At 48.0% G+C, this 19,877-nt stretch overlaps 3 non-coding genes across 3 annotated transcripts; all 3 read left to right on the top strand.

Annotated features, from left to right (window-relative positions):
- Positions 1–3,827: 3,827 nt before the first annotated feature.
- On the top strand, positions 3,828–3,899 carry TRNAC-GCA (transfer RNA cysteine (anticodon GCA)). The gene has a single exon. It is a non-coding gene; the product is annotated as a tRNA-Cys (tRNA).
- A 12,018-nt stretch (positions 3,900–15,917) lies between these two features.
- Positions 15,918–15,989, top strand: TRNAC-GCA (transfer RNA cysteine (anticodon GCA)). The gene has a single exon. It is a non-coding gene; the product is annotated as a tRNA-Cys (tRNA).
- Positions 15,990–17,565: 1,576 nt separating this feature from the next.
- On the top strand, positions 17,566–17,637 carry TRNAC-ACA (transfer RNA cysteine (anticodon ACA)). The gene has a single exon. It is a non-coding gene; the product is annotated as a tRNA-Cys (tRNA).
- Positions 17,638–19,877: the final 2,240 nt, after the last annotated feature.

Here is a 19,877-nt window from a genome sequence, read left to right as displayed (position 1 = left end):
ATCCCAGGCCCCTGAGATCATGACCTGAGCCGAAGGCAGACGCCCAACGGACTGAGCCACCCAGGTGCCCCTGCAATGACCGTATTTCTAAATAAAGCCACATTCTGAGGTTCCTGGGAGCACATGAATTTGGGGGGACCCCTTCAACCCACAGGAGGCTGTCTCCCCTGACTCGGGCATCCTGGCCTTCCCTGCTCTTCTGGCTCAGGCCTCTACCCGAACTGCACGGGGTCCTCGGGAACCACTCGTCTCCGCCTAACTTCCCTTTCTCCCGCAAGGTGAGATGGAGAAGCCCTCCGGAGCCCCACAGACTCAGGTCACCCCGCCCCATGTACGGGCTCAAGGCCATCATCACAATCACCTCTCAAGGAGTGCCTGAGTGACAGTGTGTCTCCTGAGGGACGGGTGTGCCTCCTCCACTAGAAAGTTGCCCCCACGAGGCCAGGAGCCAGATGGACTGAAGCAACAATGACAAACCTAAGTTCATGGCCAAGGGGACTTACAGACTGACACGGGGACGCCTGTTGCAGTGGGACTGGCCTGACACGGCAGGCCCTGGGCTGAGTCCCCTGCAGGGAGCCCATGAGAGGGTCTCAGAGGCGGGGGCCGCGGTCCATGGGCCGAGACAGTCTGCCTTCAGCCGAGGCTCCGCCCTTTCCTCGGTGGCCCGAGAAACAACGGCCACTGTCTGACCCTGTCCCGCCTCGCTGCCCTCTGTTTGAACCCCTGTCCCACACCGTCCCTTGGCTGCAGCCACACGGGCGCTGGTCACACTCCCCCCGTCCCGCCGAGCTCGTCCCTGCCTCAGAGCCCCGGCAGGTCTGTACCCACAGCCGGGAAGGTTCTGCGTCCCCATCTGACCCACTGGCTTATCATCCAGACTGGGGCTCGAATTGTCGCTTCCCTGAGCACTCCACTGCGCCCCATCATCTTCCATCACATCACCCCGCTCCATGTGACGCTCGTGCTTTCCGTATCTGCAATGATCTGCTTCCTTTGTGTTCTTGGCTGTCACCCCACACCTCTCAGAACATAGGTTCCTCCAGGGCAGAGACCTTGTTCGCCTTGTTCGCTGCTGAGGCCTCGCTCGGTGCTAGACTGGAACCTGGAACGGAGTGGGTGCTTACTAAGTATTCGTTGCGTGACTGAAAGTTATTTAAAACCCTCTAGTATTCTATTTCTTCATCTACAAAATCGGGGTCATCTTAGCTACTTCACAGGAGATAATAATTGTACCCACCTCAAAGGGTCCTTGGGAGGGTTAAATGGGAAGAGGTATGAGCAGGGCCTCGCATACTAAACACTCAACATATCCAAGCCATTATTAATATCTTAGGTTGACGCACCTCCTAACTCGCAGGGGGGCAAGATGGCGGCTGAGGTGGTAAGTCTTAGAGACCCCCAGTGAGCCCACCCTCAGGTTCTTCCAGTTACCCAACCGTTACCACAAACGGATGGAAGAAGTGTGGTATCATGGAAATAGCCACGGACTTGGACCCGGGAGGTCTTGAAATTGAGTCTCTTGGAAACTTTCTGAGGCTGTGTCCTCATCTTCAAAATGGAAGAAACTATTCCTACAAACCTAAATTATAATGCATATTTCCCAAATAAGTATTCCATTGATTCTTTTGATCTTAAAGCAATTACTTATTAATTATGTCAATAGGAAATTATATTGCTTATAATTACTAGAAGGGAATAGTTTTGTTTTTGTTTTGAGAGAGAGAGAGAGCACACGTGATTGGGGGGCAGGGGGGTTGCAGAGGGAGAGAGAGAATCCTAAGCAGGCTCCTCACCCAGCACAGAGCCCGACATGGGGCTTGATCCCAGGACCCTGAGATCACGACCTGAGCCCAAATCAGGAATTGGACACTTAACCAACTGAGCGACCAGGAGCCCCTAGAAGGAAATTTTTTTTTTTTTTAAAGATTTTATTTATTTGACAGAGAGAGAGACAGCAAGAGAGGGAATACAAGCAGGGGGAGTGGGAGAGGGAGAAGCAGGCTCCCCGCTGAGCAAGGAGCCCAACGCGGGGCTCGATCCCAGGACCCTGGGATCATGACCTGAGCCGAAGGCAGACACTTAACAACTGAGCCACCCAGGCGCCCCTAGAAGGAAATATTCTTAAATTTGTAATATTTATTGGTTTTTCTGATTTTGAAAGTAATACATTTTATTGTAGAAAATTTTTTTTTCTAATTTGATGGATGTAAAATATTATAATGTTTTAATTAGTATTTCTTTGGTTTTACTAAGGTTTATTCTGATTTATTGAGACTGAACACATCCTTGATGACTTTTGTCATTATATGTGGGCTCTTTACATGTGAAGGATATTAATTTGTAATATTTTGTCTATCATAAATGATGAGAATATTTTCCCAGGTTGCTATTAACCTTTTGATTTTGTCCACCTACTTAAACTTTTAATGCTTATTAGCCAAATCTATTGCTATTTTCTGTTGTGATTTCTTCCACGGGACTGCTTTCCTTGCTGTTCTTAAATCAGTTAGATATTCATTTATACTCGTTTGCTTTTATTTATTTATACATCATGCTTTTTTTTAAAGATTTTATTTATTTATTTGACAGAGAGACACAGCGAGAGAGGGAATACAAGCAGGGGGAGTGGGAGAGGGAGAAGCAGGCTTCCCGCTGAGCAGGGAACCCGATGCGGGGCTCAATCCCAGGACCCTGGGATCATGACCCGAGCCGAAGGCAGACGCTTAATGACTGAGCCACCCAGGCGCCTCTATATGTCATGCTTTAATCCACCTGGACTTTATTTTGATACACAAAGAGAAGCTTAGTTGCTACTTTAATAATTTTTCCCAAATGGCCAACTAAATTCTCCCAGCATAATTTACATAAATGGCCTTTCCTTTCCCTGTGCATTTGGGACCGCGGTTGCTATCAGGCAGTGTATGGCGAGGTGAGGTATGTGGGCGAGCTCGACCGCCTGGGTTCGCAAGCTCACTGACTAATCATTGCACGTTAGATTACTTATGGAAGATCTGGGCACCTCAGTTTCCTCATCTGCAAAATGGGGGTAACAATCACAGCCCCTATGGAATTGTCCCGAACATAATGACGGCTGGATAAACATCTGTGGTTATTTTATTACACTGTGGCTTTACATTGGCGGTTCCCCAGGTCTGGGATTCAGGTGGTCTGTCTGTCCTCAGGCTGTTTTCAGTCGTGTGCTTTAGTAGAGGTCTTCTTATTTACCAGGACGAGCCCTCCACGAGCCCTCCAGTGTTGCTCCTGTTATTTTCACAGTTCTCGCAGCTTGGGTCACCGATTCCGTTGTATTTACTGGGCCTGGTCTCCCATTCACAGCGCAGGCCAGGAGTTAGCTTGGGGGAAGACAATCTTGATTTAGTAAGGGCCCACGAGGTCTCGGCGGCTAGGAGAGGAGAGCGGAGGGGAAGGCCCTGAGTGACACCAGGGAATGGGCCGGGGGAGGAGAAGGGCAAAAGGGAGAAAGGACCCCAGGGGGGCAGATGAGAGAAGATGCTAGATGGAAAAACAAACAGGTGGCCCGTGCTCTCAGACCCCGTGCAGGGCGTGGAGAGGGGCTCCAGGAGGCCTGGGTTTTGGCGTCTAGATAAGGAGAGGTTCCCCGAACCTCTGCTGACTCCGGCTGTGGGCGTCTGACCCCTCGATCCACCTAACTCCAGGGAAGAGAGCAAGCTGGTGTTCAGAGCAGAAAGGCCAGTTCGGAAGGAAGCTGGAGGCGGGGAGGCCGCGGAGGCTGCAGAGGCCGGCAAGACCGGTTGCAGCTGTTGTGGGTAGAAGAGTGTGCGTGAGACAAGGCCTACATGCCTGGGGGTATAGCTCAGGGGTAGAGCATTTGACTGCAGATCAAGAGGTCCCCGGTTCAAATCCGGGTGCCCCCTGTGTGCACTGTGTATTTTATCCTGCGTTCTGGCTGCAAAGCTGATTTGCAACCATTCCCCCATCCTCTCTTGCAACCATTCCCCCATCCTCTCTTGCCCTCTGCCCACAGCATTGCTGAGAGCAGGCTCCCAAGAACCAGGACCAGAGAGAGCAGAGAGAAACTCACATCCTGAGCTCTGGGGTCCCAGGCGAGGTCAGCCTTGCCAGCCCCAGAAATAGTATGCAAGCTAACCACATTAAGTAAAGTAAAAAAAAGGGTGGGTGAAGAGTGTCAAAAGGTACAATTTCCAGTCATAATTAAGTCCTGGGATGTAAGGTACAGCATGGTGGCATAGCTAACAATACTGTGTTGTGTATTTGGAAAGTTGTTAAGAAAGTAGATTTTTTTAAAAGATTTTATTTATTTATTTAGAGAGAGAGAGAAAGTAGGGGAAGGGGCAGAGGGATAGAGAGAATCCCGAGCGGACTCTGCACTGGAGCTGATCTCACCACAGGAGATATGAGCTGAGTGCCCGACCAACTCAGCACCCCGGCTGCCTCTAAGAGAGTGCATCTTGGGGCACCTGGGTGGCTTAGTCGTTAAGCGTCTGCCTTCGGCTCAGGTCATGATCCCAGGGTCCTGGGACTGAGTCCCGCGTGGGGCTCCCTGCTCGGCGGGGAGCCTGTTTCTCCCTCTGCCTGCCCTCCCTGCTTGTGCTTTCTCTCTCTCTCTCTGACAAATCAATCAATCCATCCATCAATCTTTAAGAGAGTACATCTTAAAAGTTCTCATCACCAGGAAAAAAATATATAACTATATGAGGCAATGGATGTTAACTAGACTTATTGTGCGCTCATTTCACAGTATATACAAATACTGAATTATTATGTCGTGCACCTTAAACTAATACAATGTTAAATGTCAATTATATCTCAACAAAGGTGGGACATTTTTAAAAATATAAAGTAAAAAGCAATTGGTGAAACTGATATCCGTATTTTTTTAATTTTTTTTTAAAGATTTTATTTATTTATTTGAGAGAGAGAATGAGACAGAGAGAACATGAGAGGGGGGAGGGTCAGAGGGAGAAGCAGACTCCCTGCTGAACAGGGAGCCCGATGCAGGACTCGATCCTGGGACTCCAGGATCATGACCTGAGCTGAAGGCAGTCGCTTAACCAACTGAGCCACCCAGGCGCCCTGATTTCTGTATTCTAGTGCAGTAGATCCAAAACATTATCATTTCAACGTGTAATCAATATAAACATTTCTAAATGAGATATTTTATGTTTTGGGGGGCTTCTGGACTCCTTGAAATCTGGTGAGCACTTTCCTCCTAAAGCTCCTGTCCATCTGGACCAGCCACCTGTAGATGGTGGGCCCTCCTGAGCGGCGGAAGCCTCACCGGTTTCTGGCAGTTTTGAGGGGGTAGGTGGGTGTGCAGGTCAGAGTACAGAGAGGCTCCTTTTGCTCCCCACAGTGTGGTGGGCTGCTCCCCCAATTACAGGAAAGAGACGGCGGTAGGCAGGTGGCTCTGGGAAGGTGCAGGAAACCCATGGATTTCCAGGTCCCCGGACAGCCACCTTCAATTTGCTCTGCAGCCCATAATATATTTAGTGAAAATGCTCTGATACCAGTGCTGAGGTGACTGGTAAGCTCGGAGCAAAATGTGCTAATTAAAGAGTATTCTTAGTGCTGATTTTTTTTGTATTGCAATATGTATTTTGTTTTTTTTTGTTTTTTTTTTGTTTTTTTTTAAAGATTTTATCCATTTACTTGACAGGGAGAGACAGCCAGAGAGGGAACACAAGCAGGGTAAGTGGGAGAGAGAGAAGCAGGCCTCCCTCCGAGCAGGGAGCCGGATGCGGGGCTCGATCCCAGGACCCCGGGATCATGACCTGAGCCGAAGGCAGACGCTTAACGACTGAGCCACCCAGGCGCCCCTGCAATATGTATTTTGGTCACAAGATTTTCATAGGCATTGTCTTTTGCATTCCACTCAAAGCACATTTCTTCCACACAATATTTATAAGACAAATATTTCCACCAAAATACTTACAAGACAAAGCTCTGCAAATGAGTATGACGTATGAGCAAAGTGGTGGCTAGCTCTCAGTCTGTCACTTACTCTGTAATTTGGGACAAGTTGCTTTAATCCCCTGTGTCCGTGTCATCCTCGATGAGGATGGTGATGGTGGTGGTGGTGATAATACCACCAAGACGGTTTTTAAATCATATCTATATCTATATATATGTATCTATATTCTATATATATATATCTCTCTTAGAATAGTTTCTCTAGCACATTAAAAGTGTTCGATAAACATTAAGTCTAGTTCTCCCAGGTGTCTTGGGTGTAGCTACCAAAATGTGAAGATCTCTTTGCTCAGGCAGGGAGCGTAGCTCAGAGGTTAGAGCACTTGGCTGCAGATCGCAAGGTCCCTGGTTCAAATCCAGAAGTCCCCTGTAATTACCCGACAGTTCCCTCCAGCTGGCTGCTGTCTCACTCACAGCATGGCATGCACGCAGGGACTTTGAGTCTCTGACTCTGGGGTTTCCTTTCTCCTAGGGCTAGGAAGGGGTGAGTTCTTATTAATAAAGTCCAAGAGAGCCTATGCATTAGCTACATGTAGACTGGAAGACTGTAAAAGAAACTTAATCTGGCTTTCCTCCAAGCATCAGAAGAGGGAGGTTTGTCAGATGAGGAAGAGGGAGAATTTTGACTGCGTACCTTTTTCACATGTTATTCTTTAAATCTATTTATTTATTCTTGAGATTTTATTTTTTTAGGGGGCACCTGGGTGGCTTACTTGGTTAAGTGTCTGCCTTTGGCTTAGGTCATGATCCCAGGGTCCTAGGATATGATCCCAGGGTCCCGGGATGGAGGCCCCCATGGGACTCCTTGCTCAGCGGGCAACCTGCTTCTCCCTCTCTCTCTGTCCCTCCTCCCTGCTCATGCTCTCTGTCTCTGTCTCTGTCTCTCTCTCTCTCAAATAAATAAAATCTTTAAATTAAAATTTTTAGGGGCGCCTGTGTGGCTCAGTCAGTTAAGTGTCTGCCTCTGGCTCAGGTCATGATCCTGGAGTCCCGGGATCCAGCACCACATCGGGCCCCCTGCTCAGCGGACAGCCTGCTTCTCCCTCTGCCCCTCACCCTGCTCGTGCTCGCTCGCTCTCACTCTCTTGCTTTCAAATAAATAAAATCTTTTTAAAAAAAGATTTTATTTTTTTAGTTTTAGGTTTACAGCAAAATTGAGAGGAAGGTACAGGAATTTCCCATATACCCTTGCGTTCCACCCACCCCCAGCCGCCCCCGCTATGAACACCCCCCACCAGCGTGGTACGTCTGCGACCGTGATGCACATCATAATCACCCATGGGTTTGGACAAATGTACAATGACACGCATTCATGATTACAGTATCATGCAGAGTACCTTCACCCCCCGCTAAAAATCCTCTGTGCTCTGCCTGTTGATCTCTCTTCTCACCCCCAAAACCCCTGGCGACCACTGAACTTTTGACCATCTCCATAGTTTTGCCTTTTTCGGGAAGCCATACAGTATGCAGCCTTTTCAGATTGGCTTCTTCACTTAGTAATAGGCATTTAAGATTTCTCCACATCTTTTCCTGGCTCGTGAGCTCATTTCTTTTCGGCGCTGAATAATATACCTTTGTCTGGATGCGCCACAGTTTATCCATTCACCTCCTGAGCGACAATTGCTTCCAACAGCATATTTTTTGTACCTTTTGAACACTGTATCATATGAATTCTGTGAGTTCGGTGTTTATCTTTTTAAAATAAAATATACAATTTAAAAATAAATCATATAAGGTCTCACCCACCAAGACTGGTGGGGAATCCAGCATGGGTCTGTTTGAATGTCCTCCCCCTTTCTGCTGTGTTTTGCCAGAATCCCCAGTGTGGACAATCTGCACCGAGGCCCATCCTCAGCCAGGTCTGCTCCGGCCTCTTCCAGGCAAGCAGCTCCTGTGGGGCTTCCCCCCGCTAAGGCCTGAGCCCTTGGCGCTCCCCGGTTCTGCTGGAGTTCTCTCCCAAGACTCTGTGTTCTCTACCTGTCCTTCCCATCATGCTCCGGAGCTCCGGCCAACCCTTCCCCTGTGAGGCTCACCTTCCTCCACCTTGCAGACAAATACAAGTCCATCTGTGTGATGGGGCTTGATGCCTACTAAAGGCAGCCCACCCAGCCTGGCAATCTCATTTTGCTTGTGCAAACACACACCCTCACACTCACCCACACAGAAATTCTCAAAGACTAGTAGAAGCATGGTAAGTGGACATAGGAGCCAAATTAAACAAGTGCCCAGTGGCCAAAGGTGGGATTATTTGAAGATCAAAAAGAAAAATTAGTGTAACTGATTGAAACACAGAAAACATGCATTTAAAAATCCGTTAATCCATGAGGATATGTATATATATTTAAAGCTCTCACTGGTCAAATCTGGAGGTTGCTAAGGCATGGATTCATTATTCTGAAAATTCATAAATAAAAGGAAAGAATCAAGCATTTGTTCTATACCTTTGCTATTAACTATATTCCAGCAGAACCAAATAGCTGGTAAAGGATATCTTTCCTTATAAAAGAATTTGAGCTAATGAGGTAGAGGATGGGAATAAAACCATTTGCAGCTCCTAATGACATAAGAGATGTAAGCAAGTATCACCAATGCCTGCTAAAGCCATGAGATAAATGTTCGATGGGGAAATTGACGAGGTTAACAACCCCTCAACACACCACTTAGTCCCAATTCCACAAAAAGAGAAACAAGCAGACATGAGGAGCATCCTTATGCAAAGGAAGTACACAGTCCTTCCAGTGACATCTTCTTGCCAAAGGTTGAACTCTGGTCAAGCCTCTATCTCTAATGAGCTTGGCCATGTTGAAAATATGATGGTTAATTTTACATGTCAACTTGACTGATCACAGGGCACATAGATATTTAGATAAACATTATTTTGGGGTGTGCTTGTGAGGTATTTCCAGATGAGATTAGCATTTGGATCAGTAAAACCTAAGTGAAGCCAATTGCCCTCCCCAATGCCGATGGGCATCATCCAATCCATCGGGGGCCTGAATAGAAGGAAAAGGCAGAGGTGGGGCAAATCATTCTCTCCCTATTTGAGCTGGGACATCGGCTTCTCCTGCCCCAGACTAGAACTTACATCAGCAGCTCTCCGGTTCTAAGGACGGGAGGCTTGGACTAGAACCACATCACCAGCCTCCCTGGGTCTGTAGTTTGCAGGTGCGCGATCACGGGACGTCTCAGCCTCCACAATCACAGGAACCAATTCCTTATCATAAACCCCTCTCTCCCTCCACCACCATCGCCTCTGTTGCTTCTGTGTCTCTGTCTCTGTGGAGAACCCTGACCAATAACTGAATGATGGATGCCACTACTTTTGTATATATTTGAGATTTTCCATAATAAAAAAATTAAAAATCCCTTTCCCATAGTAAGTATTTTTAAGTATAACAGAAGGAAATTACACTCCCCAATTTAAAAAAAAAAAATACTATTTTCGTTTTCTGGTTCTGATGAGGGTTTGTATCTTACATTAATCAGCCGTGCATCCGTGTGTGAGGACGACAACTCTCTGTATTCCCCTTAGCACCATGGAGAAAGGCTGACTTCTAAGGCAACTTCACTGAAAAGCAAGGAGAAACAAAGAAGCATGCTCACAGAACCAGTTACTATGCTTTCGGGCTCATTGGTGGCATCAGGAGCATCACGAGCAACACAGGGTGAGGTCACGAGTGGATGGACGGGGCGATGAGTTCTAGCTGCTTGGTGTTCCTCCAGCCAGCTGGGCTCGCACCTCAGGGATTGGCGAAATGACTCAACTTGCCCAGAGGTTTGGGGGGTGGGGGGGTAGTGCTTCCCTCCAGCTCCTAGGACACGCCCACTTTGGTTTATACGCGGGCTGGTGATACCCCTAAAACGTGAAGATAATATTGCCCCGTGAACATGAAACTAGAATCAGCACGCAACAGATGGGATTGGCCACCAGCAGAAGTGACCCCGAGAGATGTGTTTTTGAGCAGGCGCACTCAAAGGGACTTCTTGAGACGGGAATATCGGTAAAAGGGAGCTATGACCTCACTAATTGCATCATAGCCTAATAGCCTACAGTATCGGGCGACGCACTGTTATCTCTCAAATATTTCAGAAGAGAAAGCACACAGTAAGGAACTGGCTGGTGTTTCATCTTGTCCTGCCACGCAGAGACCCGATTCACTCTGTGCGTTCGAAATTGCAACATGGTCCACAAGCTTTAGTCCCAGAGTTAGACTGTCTGGGCTCCTGAATTTCTCTAAGCCTTAGTTTCTTCATCTGCAACTTGGGGATAATAATTGTGCCCAGCTCAGGGGTGGACGTGAAGACTCAAGGTGACAATTCACAGAAAGCGTTCAACGCTGACTCGCAGGAAGGCCCCTGCGAGAGCTGTCTTGTAAGGATGGAGGGCCCTGGGGTCAGTGGAGGGGAGACAGGCAGCTGAGTCTTCCCGCAGTTCAGGTGCGGCCGGTCACAGTGGAGATGGTAACTAAGATTTCCTGCGCCTCTGGCTCCTATCCCCCCCCAGCCCCCGCCCCCCAGCCAGCCAGCCAGCCAGGGAGAGCTTGCGTCCTTAATACCAGGGGGAAGGGATGAGCCTGTCAATGCAAACTGTCAATGCTCAGCTTTCACGTTCCAGCCATCTGGGCGCTGGGGGATTCAGACCACACAGACTGGCACCTGCAGCCAACTCCGTCCCAGCACGGAAGGGCCACATGGGCATGGTGGCAAGTACCAGGGAGCCAAGCAGAAGATGCAGACAGGACCAGCATGGGATCAGAGGGTCCCAGTGCTCACACTGGGGTCAAGACCAGGTGGCAGACTAGACGCCCACCCTCCCCGACAGCTGAGGTACTCCGAAAGCCCCTTCAGAATTTAGGCACAGCACAGGGGAAGTTGTGGGGAACCCCAGAGTTGAGTCATTCAATTTCTGTCATTCAGCAGGATGGGACACAAAAGAGAGATCAAGCTGTTTTGTAGAAAAATGAAGTGACGTATCCTCTAGCCCTCCGTTTGTGAACCAAGACTCGAACACACTTAGCAGGTCGGAGAGTGGAGACACGAGGCGGGGAAGGGGTGCATGCGTTCAGGACATGGGGTGACAGGACTCAGCCACCTAGTAGGGGCAGCCGAGGACACACTGAGATGCCCACTCTGGTGGGTGTGAGTATTCTGGCCTCCAGAGAAGGGACAGTACTTTGGAATGGGAATAATTCATGAACAACTTCTGTGGCCTGAGCAGAAAACCCTCAAGAACATTCGATTCCATTTGCTCTGATTGCAGCCTTACTAAGCAACCTTCTGACAGCTAATTTGGTTTCCCGGGGAACCTGGAGGGCGTTCCGGCTTACTGGATCTGTATTTTTTTTTTTTTTTAAAGATTTTATTAATTTTTTGACAGAGAGAGACACAGCGAGAGAGGGAACACAAGCAGGGGGAGTGGGAGAGGGAGAAGCAGGCTTCCCGCGGAGCAGGGAGCCCGACGCGGGGCTCGATCCCAGAACCCTGGGATCATGACCTGAGCCGAAGGCAGACGCTTAACGACTGAGCCACCCAGGCGCCCCACTGGATCTGTATTGAGAGGCGGACTGGGGAGGTGTTGAGAGCCGGGTCAGATCAGGGGGGCCTCTTTGCATTCGGGGTCTGGCATGTGGGTCTGGGAGCCGAGCTCCATACCGGGACGACCACAATGAGGTTATGCCGGTTGGGGATTAGCAGACCCCGTTCCGAAGCGGATTGTTAGCACCCTGCTGAGGGGCAGAGTCTGTGTTGAGACCTGGGGGGACCACAGGGGAGGGATGTGAGGGGGGGACGCGTGACAGTCGCTGGGAGGGCCACGTCACTGAGCCACGTCCTGAGCCTGACATTTCACTTTGAGGAAGCCATCATAGGGAAATCAGGAGAAGTGGGCAACACGTGCGCTTATGTTCATCGAAGTGTTCATAATCCTGGAAAAAATTCATCCACTTTCCAACGCTCTTGACTCTTTTTTTTTTTTTTTTTTTTTAAAGAAAGGCGGACTGCCGAGTACAGCACCTCATCTGCTTGTGTCTGGAGTCTTGGGAGCTTGACTGCCTACATCCTCTACAGATGGACCCGAGAGCTTGTTTGGAGGGTCTAGCACAGGGAGCAGCTACTAGTAGACCCTCGAGCAGGGAACCATCCTCCTCTACCAGGGAAGGCCAATCTCACTTCAGAATCCTCTCAATACAAGAGCAGAAAATTCTATCCAATAGTACAGGACAACATAACCAAGAAAGATTCAACAGAAATGCAATAATGGCTCAATATTAGAAATGCATCACCGCCGAGCAGGGGCTCTTTGAGAGCAAGCACCCCATGCCCAACCCCGGCCCTCCCGCCTGCCGACACCTGGGCTGGTCCTTGCCCACTCCCCTCCCCCCACAGTTTGGGGCTGCAGCTTTCTCTGCCTGCCGGAGGCCGGGTGCCTCCCCTGGGGTAAGCCCTGAGAAAGCCTCTGATCAGTCCCAGGTCTTAGTCCCTGGGAAAGGAAAGCAAAACAGAGCGGGAGAGGCAGAAAAAGAAAGCAAGCATCTTAGATGTGGAGGGAATGGGTAGGATCTCTCCGGTACCCGGTAATCACTACCAGCATCATCATCACTGGCATCACCTGGGAAGAGGGGTGTTCACGCGGACACAGGTGCGCAGGCGGGAGGTGGAGAGCAGCTTCTGACAGGTGTGGAGCTGCGTGCCCAGAGAAGGCGCTCAGGCAGCTCCCCAGGAGGCCCACCGTGGGAGCACAGCTTGGCAAAGACTGGAATTATGGAAGTATCTTATTAAAAGGACAAAGGGAGGTGGGGGTACAGCTCAGGGGTAGAGCATTTGATTGCAAACCAACAGGTCACCAGTTCAAATCCCGATGCCTCTATGTGGAGGACCTTTCACTCCAGTGGAAGGACAGCTCCTTGCTACCCCTAGGCCCAGCCTCCCGGGATCTAGCTTTCCAACAAGTAGTGAAGACTGAGTGTGTCATGTTTATCTCAGCCATACTCATTTCCTGAAGGGATAGAGGAAACCTGCCCTAGGCTTTCTCAGTGTTTCCCTTGTGCCTAATTATTACCATCCTGATTTTATTTGTTTATACCAAGCTTGCTTCAAAAAAAATTGAATCTGAGGCAGCTCGCAATAAAAGATACATAAAAGTCCAACCGATCAAACAAGTATAAACAGGGCTGACTATATGAGGTTGTCAAAATTATGGTGACAGAAAGCAGAAGGGGGGATGTCAGGGGCTGGGGGCAGGGGGATGGGCAGTTATTGATGAACAGGGACAGGGTTTCAGTTTGGGAAGATGAAAAAGGTCAGGAGACAGATGGTGGGGATGGTTGCACAGCCATATGAGTATACTTAATGCCGCTGAATTGTACACTTAAACATGGTTAAGGCAATACATTTTATGTTATGTATTGTTTACCACAATTTTTTAAATTGAAAGGGGAAAAAAGGCAAGGACTGAGCATTCAGAGAGGAGGTAAATAATTATTCCTGAGAGCCCAGGTTAGGAGAAGCTACTATTGCTGAATATAAAACTCATCTCTGAGCTTCCTGGTAATCAAACAGGAGTGGAAACATACCTATTTATCAAAGGAGTGCAATATCTCATTAGCTCTGAGAAACAGCAGGCATTCATATGATAGGTCTTTATAGATGGAACACTGGAGAGATGGTTATTGACAGGGCAGCCAGGTACGGATGCACAGGTTGTGCATTATACAACTCCACCAGTTACATAGTACCCTGCAGTTATGCAGTATACTGACCCTAGATACTAGCCACATTTTCCCCCTTTACAAAAAAAAAAAAAAAGTAGAAACTGTGCAACACACACATATGTATACATGTGTGAGTGTGCGTGTGAGCGTGTGTGTGTGTGCATGTGTGTGTGTGGAGGGGGCAGAGCTCACCAGTTAACTACCCAATATACATTCTTCCCTCTTCCTTAGTAACAGAACCCTGATTTTATAGAGCAGTTATGTCCACCCTAAAGACCACATTTCCTGGCCTCTCTTTGGCTAGGGGAGGCAAAGAGGGATAAGATGCAGTCATTGGACAAGACTTCTGGGAAAACTTCAGAGAAGGACAAACACGACATGTCCTTTTTTTGGCCTTTACTCCTGCTTCTTACTTGGAGCACAGATGTGATGGCTGGAGTACCAGCTGCCACCTTGGACCATGGGTCAACCTTGAGGATAGGACCCACATTTCAAAAAAGGCTGACCAGAGAGCTAAAAGGAACCTGTGTCCCTAAAGACACCCTGGAGTGGCCATGCCAGTCCAGGTCTGCTCATCCGCACACACCCTTTGCAAAAGAAAGGTGTGTGTATCTAGCTTGTTTACACCACAAAGGAGATGTGTTTACACCACAAATCAACATGAGTCAGAAGGCTCCTGTCCTTTCCCCATCAACTACGAAGTATCAAGGACCTAGCTCAGTAGGTCTGAGTTACTCATTAGAAGGAGGCTCTTCTAAGAAGGCTACTTCCTTGACCAAGAAACTCCCACTGTTACAGTCAACTGAGCGCTCCTGAGGTCTTCCTAGCTCCCCCTATGACAATGTATAGCAGTGCAAGGAAAGATCCTTCTACAGGTGCACGTTTTGTGGGGCACCCAGCTCCACCTGGTCCAAGCCCACCTCTCTGTGGAATGAAGAGAGCTCAGGGCCCATGTGCATTTGGCTGCTTCCTTGCCTGTAAGCACCCCCAGGAACTTCCTGTCTTTCCCACTAGAAATGCACAGCACAGTAGTGAGCGAGTCTGCCCCCCCCCCCCGCCCCCCACACAACAGCACTCTCATTTCTGGTCATTTCTGCATTCTTTAAGTGAATGCAGTTTCTAACTGGTGGAGTATGACTCGCCTGCTGGTTGGAAAAGGTAGTTCTACAGAGGGCTTGCATGACTATCTCAACAGATAGTAAAGTCATCCCTCTATTCCGGAGGAGTTCATTGTCAGCTTGTCCTCGAGCCTGGTGCCCTTCAGTAAATACGTCGCGAAAGCAAGCACGAGCCTGGTGCCATTCAAAGTGTCGTCCATGAGCTCTCTGTCAATGCTTAGAAATTCTACAACAGTCTGACGTTAGCCAGCTCTGGTGTTGGCGGCAGGGGGCGGGGGGGGGGGTGGTGGTCTCAAAGTCCGCAAGTCTGATGCACTGTTATTGAGCCATGACAGAATTTTGGAAAATAAAAATAAAGCTGATCCTTCACTGCAGAAAGTTGGAAAAGCTTTGCTCGACTTCATCCCCCTTGGAGATGCATTTGTCAGCAGCGTGGAACATAAGGCACTTCAGGATTTAGCGCGCTGTGGCAGTCAGAGCCCTCGGGTCCAGCAACGGAAGCCAGATGGAGCCTCAAACGTTTATTACAAATATATATCTCACCAGGAAAGAGGACGGGGAAAGGAGACTCCAGGCAAGCTTTCTAGGAACAATGCCCCAAGCCGAGCTGCAGACCTGGCGTGCTGAAGAAACACCCACACCCACCGCCAGCCCCAGCGCTGGGGGCCAGTCTGTTTCCACCAGAACCAGCACACGCACCGCATCTGTCCCAAACACTCAAGGCACCATCCCGACGCCATCCTGACACCGCCCCCAAACCATAAACTAGAAAGGATCAATTTGCTTATATCAAAAGGTAAATTCGTGCAGGACTAACATGGAGAAGCTGACAATGAACATTCTAGTCATCGTTCAGTGGGCAGCACCTTACCCCGGGGCTTCACTTTCTGCCGGAATACCAAGCCGGGTACAGACATCGTGGTCTCAGATGGAAACTTCAGGGATCTTCCAAGCTGGTGCCGAGAAGGGATGGTGCCTTTTTGGAAAAGGAGGATAGTTATGGCATGTGAGGCCGCGTTTATAGTTGCCCAGACCTAGCAGTTCTGTACTGAGTCCGAATGAGCAGCCTGTGTGTGGAAGTGTAAGCTTATTAATTACACTTTCTTTAACAGGAGGGGGTATAGCTCAGTGGTAGAGCATTTGACTGCAGATCAAGAGGTCCCTGGTTCAAATCCAGGTGCCCCCTTCAAGAAGCTGCTTTTTCCTCCCTCACCTGAAATGACAAAATTGAGTTGAATAGCCACTGTCCTCTAGTACCCCAGACAGGACGAGGCTGGCTTGAGCCTACGATCCAGCACACTTATGGTCATTCCATAGACTCAGCACCGCCTTGAAGACCAAGGACAAGGCCGAATCCATCCCAAATGTCCTTTTTGAGGGTCTGTTTCCCCAGAGCCGCAATGGTCCCAATTTCAGCATCATCCAGGGACCAGTCCAGAGGCAAAAGCTGCCTCCGTTATTTTAGCAGAGAATTTAATATAAATAATCGTTAACGAGTGTATCAGTTTCCTAAAGCTGCTGTAACAAAGTACCACAAGCTGGTGCTTCAAACAACAGAAAGGTGTTGGCGCACCGCTCTGGGGCCCCGAATCGGAAATCAAGGGGTTGGGGCAGGGCGCACCCTCTCTGAAGAGGAGGGTCCTCCCTGGCTGTCGTCTCCCTGTGTGTGTCTCTCCTCTTCCTACCAGGACCCGGTCATACTGTGCCCCGATCCTCTCCACCGGGACCTCACCCCAGCTAGCTGTCTCCCCATGGCCCCATCCAAGTAAGGTCGCATCCTGCGGTACCAAGGGAAAGATTTCAGCAGATCTTTTTGGAGATCTGACCCATAACAACCAGAACGTGGAGAACTGACGGACGAAAAGGAGGGACTGAGTTTCACGGAGGGGGTAGCTGTCAGAAGCGGCTCGGGCTCCGGGGCCGGGGGGAACAAAGAGAGGAGGAGGAACTTGGGAAATCTCACGGGCGTGGGGGGGATTCTCTGCAGACCCTGGCCTCGGTTCCCTAAGGAGGCACTGGTGTCCCCGAAGAGTCGTGGCAAGGTGGGTCCTGCGAGCACCAAACTGCAGGCGGCAATCACGGCTGCTCCTGGGACGGGCTGTGGCTGCTAGGTGACCCCGACAGGAACCACCGCAGGCAGAGCAGGCTCCCACCTTCCCGTCTCCCTCCCAGAGCCCTACGGGGGACCAACCGGGAAGCCACCTGGCAAAGGATAAGCGTGGTTTACAGAGTCCCAGAGCCAGCATCACAGGGCAGAGCCCAGAAAGGGGGACTTGGAGCCTAGGGACAGTCATTTCTTCAGGTGGCTCATCTCACCCAGCAGTTTAAGGGTTGACTACGTGGAGAGCTGAGGCGATGAGAGAGGGCTCTGGCTGCATCCGAGGGTGTAGCATTGTGTGGAGGGCTCCGACCCACCGCCAGTCCGTGTGTCTTCTACCCTTCAAGTGGTGCGCATTCTGGGCATTCTGAGTCTGTTTTCAGGTGCTCAGCACAAAAACCACAATACAGATGTTACGACAGATCCTTCCAGCTGTCAGGGAATGCTTCCCAAGTTACTGCTCTCGCACAGGACCTGAAGATGGAGAGGTTGCCCAGCTGGGGGAGAAAGCAACCTGCTGCCGCTTCTCCTAAAGCAGGGAAATGAGTTAGCAGTAAAGCAGGTCCTGCAACTCAGCCTCCGTGCTGAAGGGGCCATCCGGGGCGGGAGTTCTGGGTGTGGCTGCGCAGGGAAAGGGTATTAATTGGATCTCCCTGGTATAGCAGGGGGTATAGCTCAGGGGTAGAGCATTTGACTACAGATCAAGAGGTCCCCGGTTCAAATCTGGGTGCCCCCTGGCATTTTAGCCACTAGCGGTGGTGGTGGTGGTGGTGGTGGTGGTGGTGGTGGTGGTGGTGGCGGTAAGGAAGTTCCAATTTCCTCTCCTCTTGCTGAATCTGGGTTCTGAGTTTTCTTGCAAAGGGTGAAGAAGCAGAGATCACACCCAAGCCGGCAGCTCTGCTCAGGTGGTGTGTTTGTCCCCTCCTCTGATCTCCCCACACTCCCCTCACCTGGTCCCTGCACTCACCAGTGTGTACTTGGTCTCCTGGCCGAGGGTGAGGACTCTGTCCTTTGAAGGTAGCCAGAAGGAAATCTGAGATCATCTATAAAAGGACAATATTTCAACTGCTGTATGACTTACCAACAGTTGCAAAGGAAGCCAGAAAGCAGTACAATAACACATTCCATATGTTGAGAGGAAATCACAGTCAGCTTTGAATTCTATTCCCAGCCAAACTATTCTTCAAGAACAGACAAAAGCTGAGAGAGTTTACTGCCAACAGACCCTCACTAAAGCAAATTTTAAATATATACTTTAGAGAAAAGAGAAGTGATCCCAAAATGGGAGATCTGAGACAAAAAAAGGAATGTTGAAAAAAGAAAATATAAGATATGTAAATAAATCTAAAAAAATCATTGACCATATAACACAATGCTAATGTATAATTTATAAAGTTTTTTTAAAAAGATAAAACTGGGGTGACTGGGTGGCTCAGTCGTTAAGCGTCTGCCTTCGGCTCAGGTTATGATCCCAGGGTCCTGGGATCAAGCCCCGCATGGGGCTCTCTGCTCCGTGGGAAGCCTGCTTCTCCCTCTCCCACTCCCCCTGCTTGTGTTCCCTCTCTCGCTGTGTCTCTCTCTGTCAAATAAATAAAATCTTAAAAAAAAAAAAAAAGATAAAACTAAAATACTGGTTAACAATAACATACAAGGAACAGAGTGATAAGAGTTAAAGTATCTTTATGTAATTTGTGAGGAGGATAAAACTATTGATTAACATTAGAACTTTAAGATTTGAAAGCAGAAATTTCTAGTGTATCATTTCAAAAGTTGTGATTTTGCCAGGCAAAAGGGGATAAAAGAATGCAGGGTATATGCTGGTAGTCTTGCTAAACACTCATTAATTCTAATAATTTCTTTGTTGATTCTTTTCAATTTCTTATGTATATGCTCATACCGTCTAAGTAATTTGCAAGTTTATTTCCCTTGTTCCAGGCCTTAAGATTTTTTTTTCTTACCTTATTGTACCGATTAGGACCTCAAGTGTAATGTTGAATAAGGGTGTTAATAGTAAATATCTTGACTCATTCTGATTTCAAATGAAAAGCTCTCAACATTTTACCATTAAGTACATATCGTGAACTATACTTTTTCTAAGTGATCTTTATCAAATTAAGGAATTTTTCTTCAATTTCTAGTGTGCAAAAAAAAAATTTATCATGGATGTGAAATTTTATCAAACCCCCTTTTTGCATCTATTGAGATAATCATATGATTTTTCCTCTTTTAGTCTATTTACATGGTGAATTACACTTATTGCTTTTTGTAAAATTAAACATACTTTGGATTCCAGATATAAATCCAACTTAGTCATGAAGCCCTATCCTATATCTCAGATATATACATATATATTTGTCAATTCTGTTAGATAATAATTTAATTTTTTGTACCTATGTTTATGAGTGAGATTGGCCTATGCATTCTTTATACTGTCCTTGTTGGGTTTTGGTATCAAGATTGCGCTAATCTCGTAAAAGGAGTTATAGAATGTATATATCTTTTCTATTCTTAGATTTTTATGTAAAAATAGTTACTGTTTATTTAAGGATGAGACAAAACTCACCAGTAAAACCATCTTACCTGAAATTTTTGTGAAAAAGTTTCAAATAACAGTTTGAATAAAGTAACTACTTAAAACTTAGAGGACTATTCAGCTTTTCTATTTTTTGTGTGTGTCAGCTTTATTAAGTTGTAGTATTTTTTAAGTTCTTGCTCAATTTCAGCATAGCATGGTAGCAAAGTCTTTGGACGCTTAACACATAATATGTGGGTTCAAATTCTGGGCTCTGAGTGGACTTAGTGAAATCGATTAACTACCTTAGCCTCAGTTTTGCCATATATAAAAAGGGCATGATTATAGAAATGAGCACAGTGATAATGCCTCATTTGTGGAGATGTAATGAAAATTAAATTAACATTAATAAAATAAAAATTAACATTTTTAAAGTACATAAAATCATGCCTGCCACACAGTTT

The sequence above is a fragment of the Halichoerus grypus genome, chromosome 12, assembly GCF_964656455.1.
Source record: "Halichoerus grypus chromosome 12, mHalGry1.hap1.1, whole genome shotgun sequence".
Taxonomy (NCBI): Eukaryota; Metazoa; Chordata; class Mammalia; order Carnivora; family Phocidae; genus Halichoerus; species Halichoerus grypus.
This window is presented reverse-complemented; position numbering and strand designations above follow the sequence as displayed.